Genomic DNA, 11811 nt, shown 5'->3' with positions numbered 1-11811 from the left:
TTAGGTTTTGTAAAGTATCGCGAAGCAAAGAGAATAGCACATGATAACTAAATGTTCACTCGAATATCATTTTTTTGTATTCATAGGGATCAATATGGATGTCCACGGTTCCGCTATTGGTCATTGAATGAAAGGGAGTTCCATTGATGTATTTGTTTCACCAAACCTACAAGATCACAAGGTTGAGGGAATCATGATTTGTTGAGTGTTAGTGGCGTAAGAGTTATGAGAAAATATTCTTGGAACGGTTTCGAGAATATAAGAAATAGTTTCAAGAGAAACTGAAAGCATTTCTGGGTTACCGAAAGAGTTTCATGTAATACCGAAAAATGATATATATATATATATATATATATATATATATATATATATGTGTGTGTGTGTGTGTGTGTGTGTGTGTGTGTGTGTGTGTGTGGGGAAATTATTTCCGAGGATTTAAATATAAATTATAAAATGGATCTAATATGATTATGAGGCCCCTGGAATTTATCATTGTCAATGGGCTAAAGAAAATAAGAAAAATGATTATTAGGGGTAGAGTTAATGGGATTAAGGCCCATTAGTGGAGGCACCCGAGAGGGAGGTCGGACTAGGATGTGGAGTTGGACTCCACTACCCCCTAGGCCTGCGCAAGCCAAGTCAGCCACCCCCTTCCTCTCCCTTCAACCTATATATATTAGAGGATTTTGGCCTTTGGAGATACAAGTTTTGGAGCCTCCTGAAATTCTCTAGTTCTAGTTCTAATTTAAGGTTGATCTAGATTAGAGCTAAACCTAGTTCTCTCTAATCCTCATAATAGAGTATCACTGTGTGGTTCTCTTCTTCTCCCTCTAATTCTCCAGCGACGATTAGTTCTGGACGGTGAAATACTTCCGGATCGTGAAGTCTGCATGCTTGCAATCTATAGAGAGGTTGTGCTTTTGATCTTTTGTTCGAGTGGTTGTTGTGGACTGTTCAAGGGACATCAAGAACAACCTACACCAACTCTTCTTCCTCTGCATCTCGAAGTTGGTAAAGATCCGATCTAACCTTATATGCATCTTCATAGTGATCCGGGACCTTGATCGTAGGGCTATTTTTCTTTTGTTTTCTACTGTAGTTCAAAACAGTGACATCATGAGCAATTCTATGAGTACATGCAGGTTACAATCTAGATCACATGTGATTATGAGGGTATTGCACAAAGTTTTTAGTGATGAATTTCATTTATTGCTAAAAAGAATTAGGAACTAGATGAGTTATAGAGCTTAATAAAATTGTGCGAGTAGAAGATAAATCTATTATCTTAGACACAATCTTTTACTTGATGTTCTTGTTTTCTTCCCTCAAGTGTTACTTCGGCTTCGTTCATTAGAGGCATGATATAGCTTTCTACAAAGTTCTGACAATCGATTGACTTTGGCTGTCAACGATTTGCTACCAGTTATTTGGACAACCTCATAGTCAAGAATAGTGAATTCTCGCAAACACGAGGTGGCATGTAGATGATGATCTGCACGGGATCACGCGTATTGACAAAGATTAGTGTGGGGATAGAGATTTTTAACTAAGTCTCGTCCCACAAATACTCCGCAAAGTTAATCTAGCAATAAGACATAGGTGGCTAGTGTTATCTAAAACCCTAGAAGCCACGTAAACTAAAATTTGCCAAATCAATTAGAGGACATCTAATTTGATTTTGCAGGATGCGTGTGAAGTGGTATAGCTTCCGTCCGGATAATGAGTTTATGTATGAGATGGTTATGTGATATAATGTTTAAGTGACATGTGCGTCACAGTACGGCGTGATGGCTGGAGCCACTGGATTATCACTTTAGTGACCTGCATGTCAAAACTTAACGTAATAGAATAGTTACAGAGAGAGCATACATGTTACTATCGTTGGTGGCAAGCTTGCACGGAGGACTCCGACGCGTACAGTGCAAGGAGGACGGCTGAAATTTTGGTGCCACGACAACGATTTTTGGAATTGCTATCACTGCTATGTTTTTAAACCGACTGACACGACAACGACTTTTCTACTGACACGACAACGTTTTTTGGATGAAAGTTCATGAGGACAATGAATACTTCACAGCGCGAGGGGCTATACCATATCATGCTATTTTAAATTGCCTCAAATGTTTATCCCTTTATCATTGCACCCTTTTGATTGCAAGGTGGTTGTGTTTTATTATGGTTATCTCTCACTAAAATATCAAATTGTTAGTGATCTTCCTAGTGTAGCATCGTCTACAACACGTAGCTTTTCGAGATACGACATGTACACATGAGTACGAACGAATCTTAAGGTGTAAGGTGGGTGAATGAAGGTCGGACCTCACAGCAGGAACCCACGGTTGTCTTAAAGTTCTAGCAGGATAGTCCTGAGCTCGAAATACAAAGCATCAAAAAATGAACAAGAGTCATATGAAAATATGATCGGCGAGTTGGCCTACCGGTTGAAGTTTATGTCATCAGTGATGCACATATCAATGGCTGTAAATAAGATGAGGGTCTTGAATCACTCAAAATCAATTATGAGAGCTATTAATTTGAGTGGGAGCGCACTTAAAAAATAAATATGTTTAATCACTAGTGCAATTAATTATAAATAATGTCTTTCGTAATCTTCATTGTAGTTGTAGAATAATGGCTCATGGTTCCACCTTTCACGTTGAAATTGGTTAGCCTTTTAATCAGGTTGAATATTTAGTAAATGTAATGAGAGGATAGTTCTCTAGAGTGCCAAGAAGAATTCCTGTCAATAATGCATTCCAGAAGATACATGGTTATGTCAGCATTGTCGGCCACTTGCTAGAGCTGACATGTTTGATGTCATGAACAAGATGGGAGAATAGAAAGAGATGGAAGAAGAAGGTTGACGTGTGGACCTCATTTGCAATCTGTCATAATCCAGCTTAAACGAGCTCAATCGACCACTTCTCTGGCTTGGTAGTTTTTTGCCAAAAATTAGATGAAAAGTGGTAGTTCGGGCATTTTTTCTTAAAGTGGTAATTTTCTATTAAGGTAGGTGGTAATGTAGTAGTTTTTGGTTAAGTACTCGTTAATATCAGCATCGGACCGCGGGAGCACTATCACACATCCTCCACTGATGGTCACTTAATTGACATCCATTAAGTTTATCTGCCCTATATCTTTACATTGTTTTATTTAACTTCTTTCGTGATATGTGTACTCCCTTGTTCATAGTCTACAAATTGAACCACTGGGTCGATCACAAGCTCACAGTTTTGAAGAAGAATTCTTCATCATCTAGGACCATTTTTTTGTGCATATAAGAAGTTTTATTACTCAACAAAATTGTAGTCCTCCTCACACATTTCAGGAACCCAAGATGGCCCTTGATCTAATCCAAAGCACGGTTCGATTCTCACTTCTGCCAAACTTATACCTAGAAAATGCCTACCATTATTCTTCACTGAGCAAATCTTATGCAACATTTAAATTGTATCAAGCTATATATTTTTATGAGGAACCTGCTTGAGGAGTAGAGAGACCACCATGGTTTATTAAATCAAGATCCCAACAAATATTCACACGTAAGTTACGCCCCCAAAAAAACATGATCAAATAAGCCTGATTAGTAACGAGCAAACATGTGCAATGTTGTCCCAGAGGGCTAAATTGCTCAATGCCATTTTTGAGCCACGCGTGGTTGCGATCGAAGGAACGTGCACTAATAGAAAAATGGCCTTTTGTCCCGGTTCATAAGGGTCTTTTGTCCCGGTTTTGGAACCGGGACAAAAAGGTCGTTAATAATGCCCTTGGCCTTTAGTCCCGGTTCTTACACGAACCGGGACAGATGTGCCTTCACGTGGCCGGTGCGGCGAGCCCAGGCAGGAGGCCCTTTGGTCCCGGTTGGTGGCACCAACCGGGACCAATAGGCATCCACGCGTGAGCATTTCAGGTGCTGGGGTTTTTGTTTTTTTTTTGAATGGGGGGTAGGGGGTTTTGGGGGGTTAATTTAGGTGTTTCATTGTGTTAGCTAGCTAATTAATAGAGAGAAGTGTCCTCTCTTATCTCTGTGCTTGGTCGACGCTATGTACTATACGTATAGAGAGGACTAGACACGCTAGCTAGTAAGCAAATGAAGGAAACAGAAGATCGTCATGAACATATGCATACAGAGAGAAGTGATATCGACCACCTCTCCTTCTCTGAGAGATTGGTCGAACAACAAGTTTTCGTATATCTATCCGACGCTACTGGCTACATATATACAATATAATTATCTCTTACAATATAATCTTCTAATTAAAAACCAACTGATTAGGGTCCACATGGTATTCTCCGTCTTTAGCGATCACGTGGTCAAGAAAGAATGCCGCCAATTCCTCTTGAATTCCTCGGATACGATCTGATGGTAGGAGTTCATCCCGCATCCGAAATATCTAATTTGAAGAAGGGGTCAATACATATATATGAATAAATGAAACTGAACACAAATGATGGTAATAAAATAAAATTATGAATATTATTATTTACGCACTTCATATTGTTTGTCAGAGTAGCCCTGCTCTCAGGTCGTGTGGCGGATGGACTCGCAAATGTAGTATCCACAGTAATCATTCCATGGTTCCTGCCACAACCACTTTACAAGAAATAGAGGTCAATCAAACTGATAATTAGCAAGCATGTTAAATGGTATTGATGAAACTAGCGCTTGAATCACTAGGAGATGCGTGGAACATGCTACTATAATACTTACTTTCGGGTGTCTAAATTGCAGCTTCTTCGGCAGTCCCGGAGTTTTTTAGGTGAATTTTTTCAAAACCCTGTCAGACAAAGAAAACAATTACTTGATATCAGGAAATGAACAAAGTTGCCGATATGGCGCGATAATGATCGATTTAACTTACTTCTCTAGAATTTTAGTCATGTTCGCATAATCCTTGGGATCTTTTCGTTTCGAGTCTAAGACGGTTACTATTCCCTGCTCAAGCTTAATCTCTAGGAGAATATAGTGAAAGCTGCGCACGCATGCATAACTCATCAATTACAATACTATAACCTTGACTAATAAGGAAAACCGAATATGCACCGCGGTATTATAGGAGCATACCACATCACCTTCGCAGGAACCCTCTTCCTGCAGGGCTCGCTGTCAACATCATCAGGGTCATCTCGTCTGATCTTATACCGCAATGCACCGCATACCGAGCATGCATTCAAATCCTTGTATGCACCGCGGTAGAGGATGCAGTCATTAGGGCATGCATGTATCTTCTGCACCTCCAATCCTATAGGGCATACGACCTTCTTTGATGTGTACGTATTGTCGGGCAATTCGTTATCTTTGGAAGCTTCTTCTTCAATATTTTCAGTAGCTTCTCAAATCCTTTGTCAGGCACATCATTCTCTGTCTTCCACTGCAGCAATTCCAGTACGGTATCCAGCTCTGTGTTGCCATCTTCACAATTGGGATACAACCCTTTTTTGTGATCGTCTAACATACGATCGAACTTCAGCTTCTCTTTTTGACTTTCGCGTTGCGTCTTTGCATCGACAATGATCCGACGGAGATCATCATCATCGGGCACATCGTCTGGTTCCTCTTGATCTTCAGTAGCTTCCCCCGTTGCAGCATCATCGGGCACATCGTCTGGTTCCTCTTGATCTACAGCAGCTCCCCCCGTTGCAGCATCACCGTATTCAGGGGGTACATAGTTGTCATCGTCCTCTTCTTCTTCGCCATTTTCCATCATAACCCCTATTTCTCCGTGCCTCGTCCAAACATCATAGTGTGGCATGAAACCCTTGTAAAGCAGGTGGGTGTAAAGGATTTTCCGGTCAGAGTAAGACTTTGTATTCCCACATTTAGGGCATGGACAACACATAAAATCATTCTGCTTGTTTGCCTCAACCACTTCGAGAAAATATGCACGCCCTTAATGTACTCGGAGGTGTGTCTGTCACCATACATCCATTGCCGGTTCATCTGCGTGCATTATATATAATTATGTGTGTCAAAAGTAAGAAAATCAGACAAGTATCTATCTAAAGTAAGAAAATTAGACAAGTCTCTATCTAAAGTAAGAAAATCAGAAAGAAGATAAGAACAAGAGGCTCACCATGGTGGTGTCGGCGACGAGATCGGCGCGGGCGATCTACGGCGGTGAAAACGGGGACGGGGCGTGACGGACCGCTAAATCAAGACAAATCTCGGGAAAAATGGAGCTCCGAGGTCGAGCTTTGAGAGGAGAAAGCTTAACTAGTGTGGCTCGGGCATTTCATCGAACACCTCATGTGCATAGGAGGTGAGCTAGAGTACCCAAATGCCCTCCCCTCGCCGGCCAGAAAAAACAGAGTGCTCTGCCGCGGCGATGGGCATATATAGGCAAATTATTTGTCCCGGTTCGTGGCATAAACCGAGACTAAAGCCCCCCTTCTATACCGGTTCAAGGCACGAACCGGTATCAATGGATGTGGGCCAGGAGCGCGGTCCATTGGTCCCGTTCGTGCCTAGAACCAGAACAAATGGGTCCAGACGAACCGGGACCAATGCCCACGAGGCCCCGGCCGCCCCCTGGGCTCATGAACCGGGTCTAATGCCCCCCATGGGTCCCGGTTCGTGAAGAACCGGGACTAATGGGCTGACCAGGCTCGAATCAAAGCCTTGTTTTCTATTAGTGGTGGCTGCAGGGTGAAGCTGATACATCAAGATGTTGCAGGCCACGCTTATCCTAATCAGGCTGTAGCGTTCCCGGATAAATTGCATGTATGCCACACAATTTGTAATAGTGGGAGCCTGGGAGGGCTCTAGCCTTCAAATCCTCCAGACGGGAACACGGAGTTACCACCGCAGTAGCAACACAAAAGAGTGATACCAGGGGTTTGCTAATTATAGAGGATCAACACAAGCAGTTCAGAGAAGTTGATCTTTGGAGACCCGTTGCTCATCCCAATTCACAGCTATGTTTAATCGAGTGGCTGAATTGGTTCCTCCTGATGCCCTCCATTTTCAAACTTAACACTAAGCCCATGCGCATGTATGCATCAACGACATGAAACCAATCTTGCTTTTAGAACACCTATATGCTTGGATATAGATACTAGCTATAGCGTATAGGTTGGAGGACTTCAAACTTGGTTCCATAGAAGTGACGGGACCTGTATATATAGGCTGGGTTTGTTGAGTTATTTATCATAGTATGGGCTCGTGAACAAGGAGGGGGGGGGGGGGGGGGGGGTCTCTTATTAATACCTTTGCATTGCTAATCGTAACTCACAACTCACAAGGGAGCATGCCTAGTGTGGAGCACAATGCCAAGTCAAAATTGTAATCTTTTCTTACAAAAATGCAAGCCAAATTGGTATATATGTGTGCGCTTTAATAATCCACTGCTTAGATTTTTTATCTTCTTTAGATGAATTGAATGCACAAGAAAATTTGTCTTGTCAACAATTATGCATGCTATAAATCCCTATTCATCTCGCCTAAATTCTTAACAATGTTTTGTTACCCTCCTTAAAAAATAGATATAAATAAACAGGTCGCATGTACATACACATACACCGTCAAACACGTGCACACACTTAGTCAAAAAAATCATGTATTTTCGTATTATATGTATCTTCATAATATATATGTTCACTTTGCAATTTAAAATTTTGAATCGACCCTTATGTCCATGCCTAACTATTATTCATATTTTCAAAGCAGAACCAGTCATCATCTTAGGCCATTACTCTTCACCAAGCCATACATATGGCTCATTTAAAGTTTCTCAAGTGAATTAGGTTCGATTTTATTTACATGCTCTAGGAATAGAGAGGCATGAACTATTGAATACGTGCTCTATTCAGTTGCTCCAAATGTTCACCAGGATCGAAAGGACACCCTCCAAAATGTGCCTCCCCTAGATGGAAGCCGATTAGCAAAATTTAACAATTTTATGCGCAATCAGAGAGAGCCTAGTTGCATACGTATAACTTGGCGGCCAACTTGATGTTGACATTAATCAGAGCTATTAGGCAATATTATTGAACTTAACCATCACCTTAAACATTAGTTATGAGAGCCAAAATTATAAAATTCAAATGTGAAATGGCTACCGCATTGTGACAGCAAAATCATTAATGATCGCGTCTATCTCGTGCTTAATGGAAGACCAGAATTTTTGAAGAACACAACCGATGTCCATTTCACTGTTCAATTTCATCAACAGAGAAAGAAAGGATCACATCATCATTCGATGACCAGTTCCCAAGAATCTGTTTATTGTAGGCGTAAATGTGATTTTGGAGGTCCACCGCCTCTGAAATCGACCCGGTTAGTAATTAGGCGAGGAATGGCACACTTGTGCTTCTTGCCATTGGCGATGTATGTATGTCTTGATCGGGGAATTAATGCTAACAGATAACGGGGAATGAACCATGCCAGCATCTCTCTCTTTCTTTGCTCCACCAAGATATATCACTCATTCCGGTAGTTTTATGCTTGGATTAATGCTTTCTTACCTTCATGTAGTGATATCTATACTGTTGGTCTTGCAGCAATATGCTGGGCAATGTGATTAGCTCGTAACCGTGCCACTTTCGAGAAAAAGTGGATTAATAACCCTTTTGAGATTGTTTTCACAGCCTGTGCTTTCATGCAATATTGGGCAGGTTTGCAGAAGCCGGAATTGGCTGAGGTGATCAAGAAAGGCGCAGAAATGTTGAAGGAAAATGCGTCACTAATGTTGCTGCTATGCGGGCCACCAATGCCAAAATCTAGCGAGCAGGGTGATGAAGGTGACAAGTGGGATGAATGGTGAGCTGGTGGAATGTGGATCAGGCTGGTGGCGATAGCAGAGCTGATGCTGGTGTTCCTTTTAGCTTAGTTCTTTCTCGCTTGTTGACCCTGCGTGGTCTGTTTCAGTACTTGTGGGTTGTTTTGTGTTGGTCTGGTAGGACCTCTTGCGATACTTGGTGGTGGTAGTTCTTTTCTTGTTTTGGGCGAGTTTGGATGATACCTAGGTTTTCGCCCCCATAGTTTGTGTTCCTGACGACAGGCGCAGACGGTGAGTTTTCTGGTATTGCCCCGAACTCGCTTCTTTCCCTTTCCCTAACCCTTACTCTGGTTCGGAGAAAAACTTTGTATTTCCGTTATGCATTATAATGGAAAGGGGGGAAGCCCGGTTCGGAAAAAAAAATATCACTCATTCCAATGTCCTCCATTCCAACAATGTTGTGGAAAGTCTCTGGGCAAGCACGTGCATGGATAGTCTGCAAGCCACAATGATGCATAGTAAGGGGGTGTTTGGTTCCCAGCCACACTTTGCCAAGCCAAAATTTGGCAGCCACAGTTTTGTTGGCATGTGTTTGGTTTTTGCCACAGTTTGGCTTGCCACACTTTATTGCCCGTGTGGCCCATTTGTCATAGAGTCATTTTTTTGCCAACTTTTACCAAAGTTTGGCATTCGTTTTTTCAACCACACTTTGTGGCTTGCCACACTTTGATGGCTTGCCACACTTTGGCTTGGCAAAATTAGTCACCAACCAAACGAACCCTAAAACACCTATCGGCTTTCGAAAGATAGATAGATAGGATGTCTCGGTTACAATTTATAAAACATGGACACAAATGCACTTGTGTGGTTTTGAGAGCATGTGCATGCCGCTGTCAGCGTGATTTAGTTATTTGTACCACATATTTGCTTGCTGAAGGTACACATGAACACCCATCTCCTGTCAACACATATGGGGTTCTTGATTATAGCATTAATTTTGTCTCTTGATCAGGACACGTACTACACTTACTTTAATTTGGTAGTCAAAACAAATACACACACACATACATATATAGATACAGATGTGAATTTTCTCTCATTCTCAATTTTCTCACATTACTTTCATGGCTGTCAAAGTCAATGTACTCTACCTTGAATGCAATGAGCTACATGAACGAACTATTCCCAATTTCATCCTGAGAGAGAAGCATAAGCATATATGGTTAACATTATGGATAAGGAGACAATGAAGCTTTGAGAAGAGAAGGTGTCGGGAAGGAAATTTCTAGCAATATAGGGCCATGCAGTGGGTTAATGCGTATGTGAAGGGTTCTTTCTTCTTCCATCTTCTTCTTTCCATTTACTACACATCCGATGATCAGTCTCAAGACTCCAGCAATCCCATGCTCAACATTTTGACAACTAACGACCGGGGATGGACCAAGGTCGGCAAGTTTTATGGTGCCATATTCAAGGATAGGAAGGTTGGGGATCAATTTAGACTACCCCTACAAGTTCAAGGTTTAAAATAGACTTTATCCTTTAATTTGTGTACAGTTTTGAGCAATGTCGGGCGTTCGAAATGATGCTCATTGTTTTTCTCTTCTTGTTACTCGTTTCATATCTTCACATTGATAGCGATGAATTACATGAACAAACTATTCCCATTTTCATCCTGACAGAGAATCATAAGCATATGTGCTTAACATTATGGATGATGAGACGATAGAGCTTTGAGAACAGGAGGTGTTGGGAACGAAATTTCTAGCAATATGGGGCCATGTAGTGGGTTAATGTGTACGTAAAGGGTTATTTCTTTGTTCATCTTCTTTGTTCAGAAAGGGAGGATAACCCTCGGCCTCTGTATTGAGAAATGCACGGCTATATTCTTTCCATCCACTACACGTTCGATGATCAGTCTCAAGATTTCAGCAATACCATGCTCAACATTTTTTGCCAAAATGGAGGCAAAAGATTTGCCTCATCGGTTGATTAAGAAGAAAAGGGTTGTCAGTTAATTAACGGAAAACCAGGCAAAACTGTTACAAATAAGACCCTGCATGCGGATTACTCCCGAACAATGAAGCCACGAGACAACACAGATTAACCAATCGGCACACCCAACGCAACACTTCCACAAACCCCAAACTCTTGGGTCTTCACATCACGGATCAAACTCCAGTGGCTCACCGTAACATGAAAATAAAACCTCCATGAAGACGACTTACAGAACCAAGTCCACATTTGCATCTCAAACAGGTGCATCATTGTCGTGGTAATTGCATGGCAGATGCCATGAGATGGCTAAGAAAGGTGAGAGCAAGGCTACGATGGAGATCCGAAACAGGATTGCACAACTGCACACGGTGATATACCAAGGTTCGGGGCCCTCGCTGTGGAGGTAAGACCCCTACTCCTGCAAGGATCTCTATGATGAACACATGGTGTCCAGGGTTCTCGTGGAGCTGTATGAGAGGAGGAAGAGAAGAGGCTCTAAGCTCTACTCCTTGCCTCGTATGTGGGTGTGGTGGTGAGAATGAGGAGACCCTCTCCTCAAAGAGCTCCTCAAAGGTCTTATACTCGGACCTCTCAAGTTACAAAATACATGGAAAATGGGGGCAGGCCCCGGTTGCTAGCATATTTATCTGCCAGTGGGGCCCATCAGCTATAGCGTTTTGTTGGCCGAAGGGCCCGTCGGCTGTCGGGTCTTGTCCCGTGTGATCACGTAGTGGGTGGAACTATTCATAAATAGTGCCTTGCTATAGCGGTATGGCAGACTCTACACCCTGCCAGCCACAGTGTCTTATGTTCGTGTCCGATGGGACGCCTGATGTTGACTTCGTCGGGATGTAATCGGCCAGGTTCCAGTCGGTCGGACCGCAACCGCCTGGCCCGCACTCATGCGGGTTCCAGCCGGCCAGTCCGCAGCCAGTTGGGCTTCAGCTAGCCGGCCCGCAACAGTCGGGTTGCAGCCAGTCGGGCCCCAGCTGGCCACGTAGTCAATCTTCGTCAGTTGTCTTGTTGATTCGTGGGATTTGGCATACCTGGGGTTACTCTCTGATATTGTTTTGGAATGATGTCTTGTCTCCTTGAG

This window comes from Hordeum vulgare, chromosome 5H (genome assembly GCF_904849725.1).
Source record: "Hordeum vulgare subsp. vulgare chromosome 5H, MorexV3_pseudomolecules_assembly, whole genome shotgun sequence".
Lineage (NCBI taxonomy): Eukaryota > Viridiplantae > Streptophyta > Magnoliopsida > Poales > Poaceae > Hordeum > Hordeum vulgare.
Note: the sequence above shows the minus strand (reverse complement) of the source record.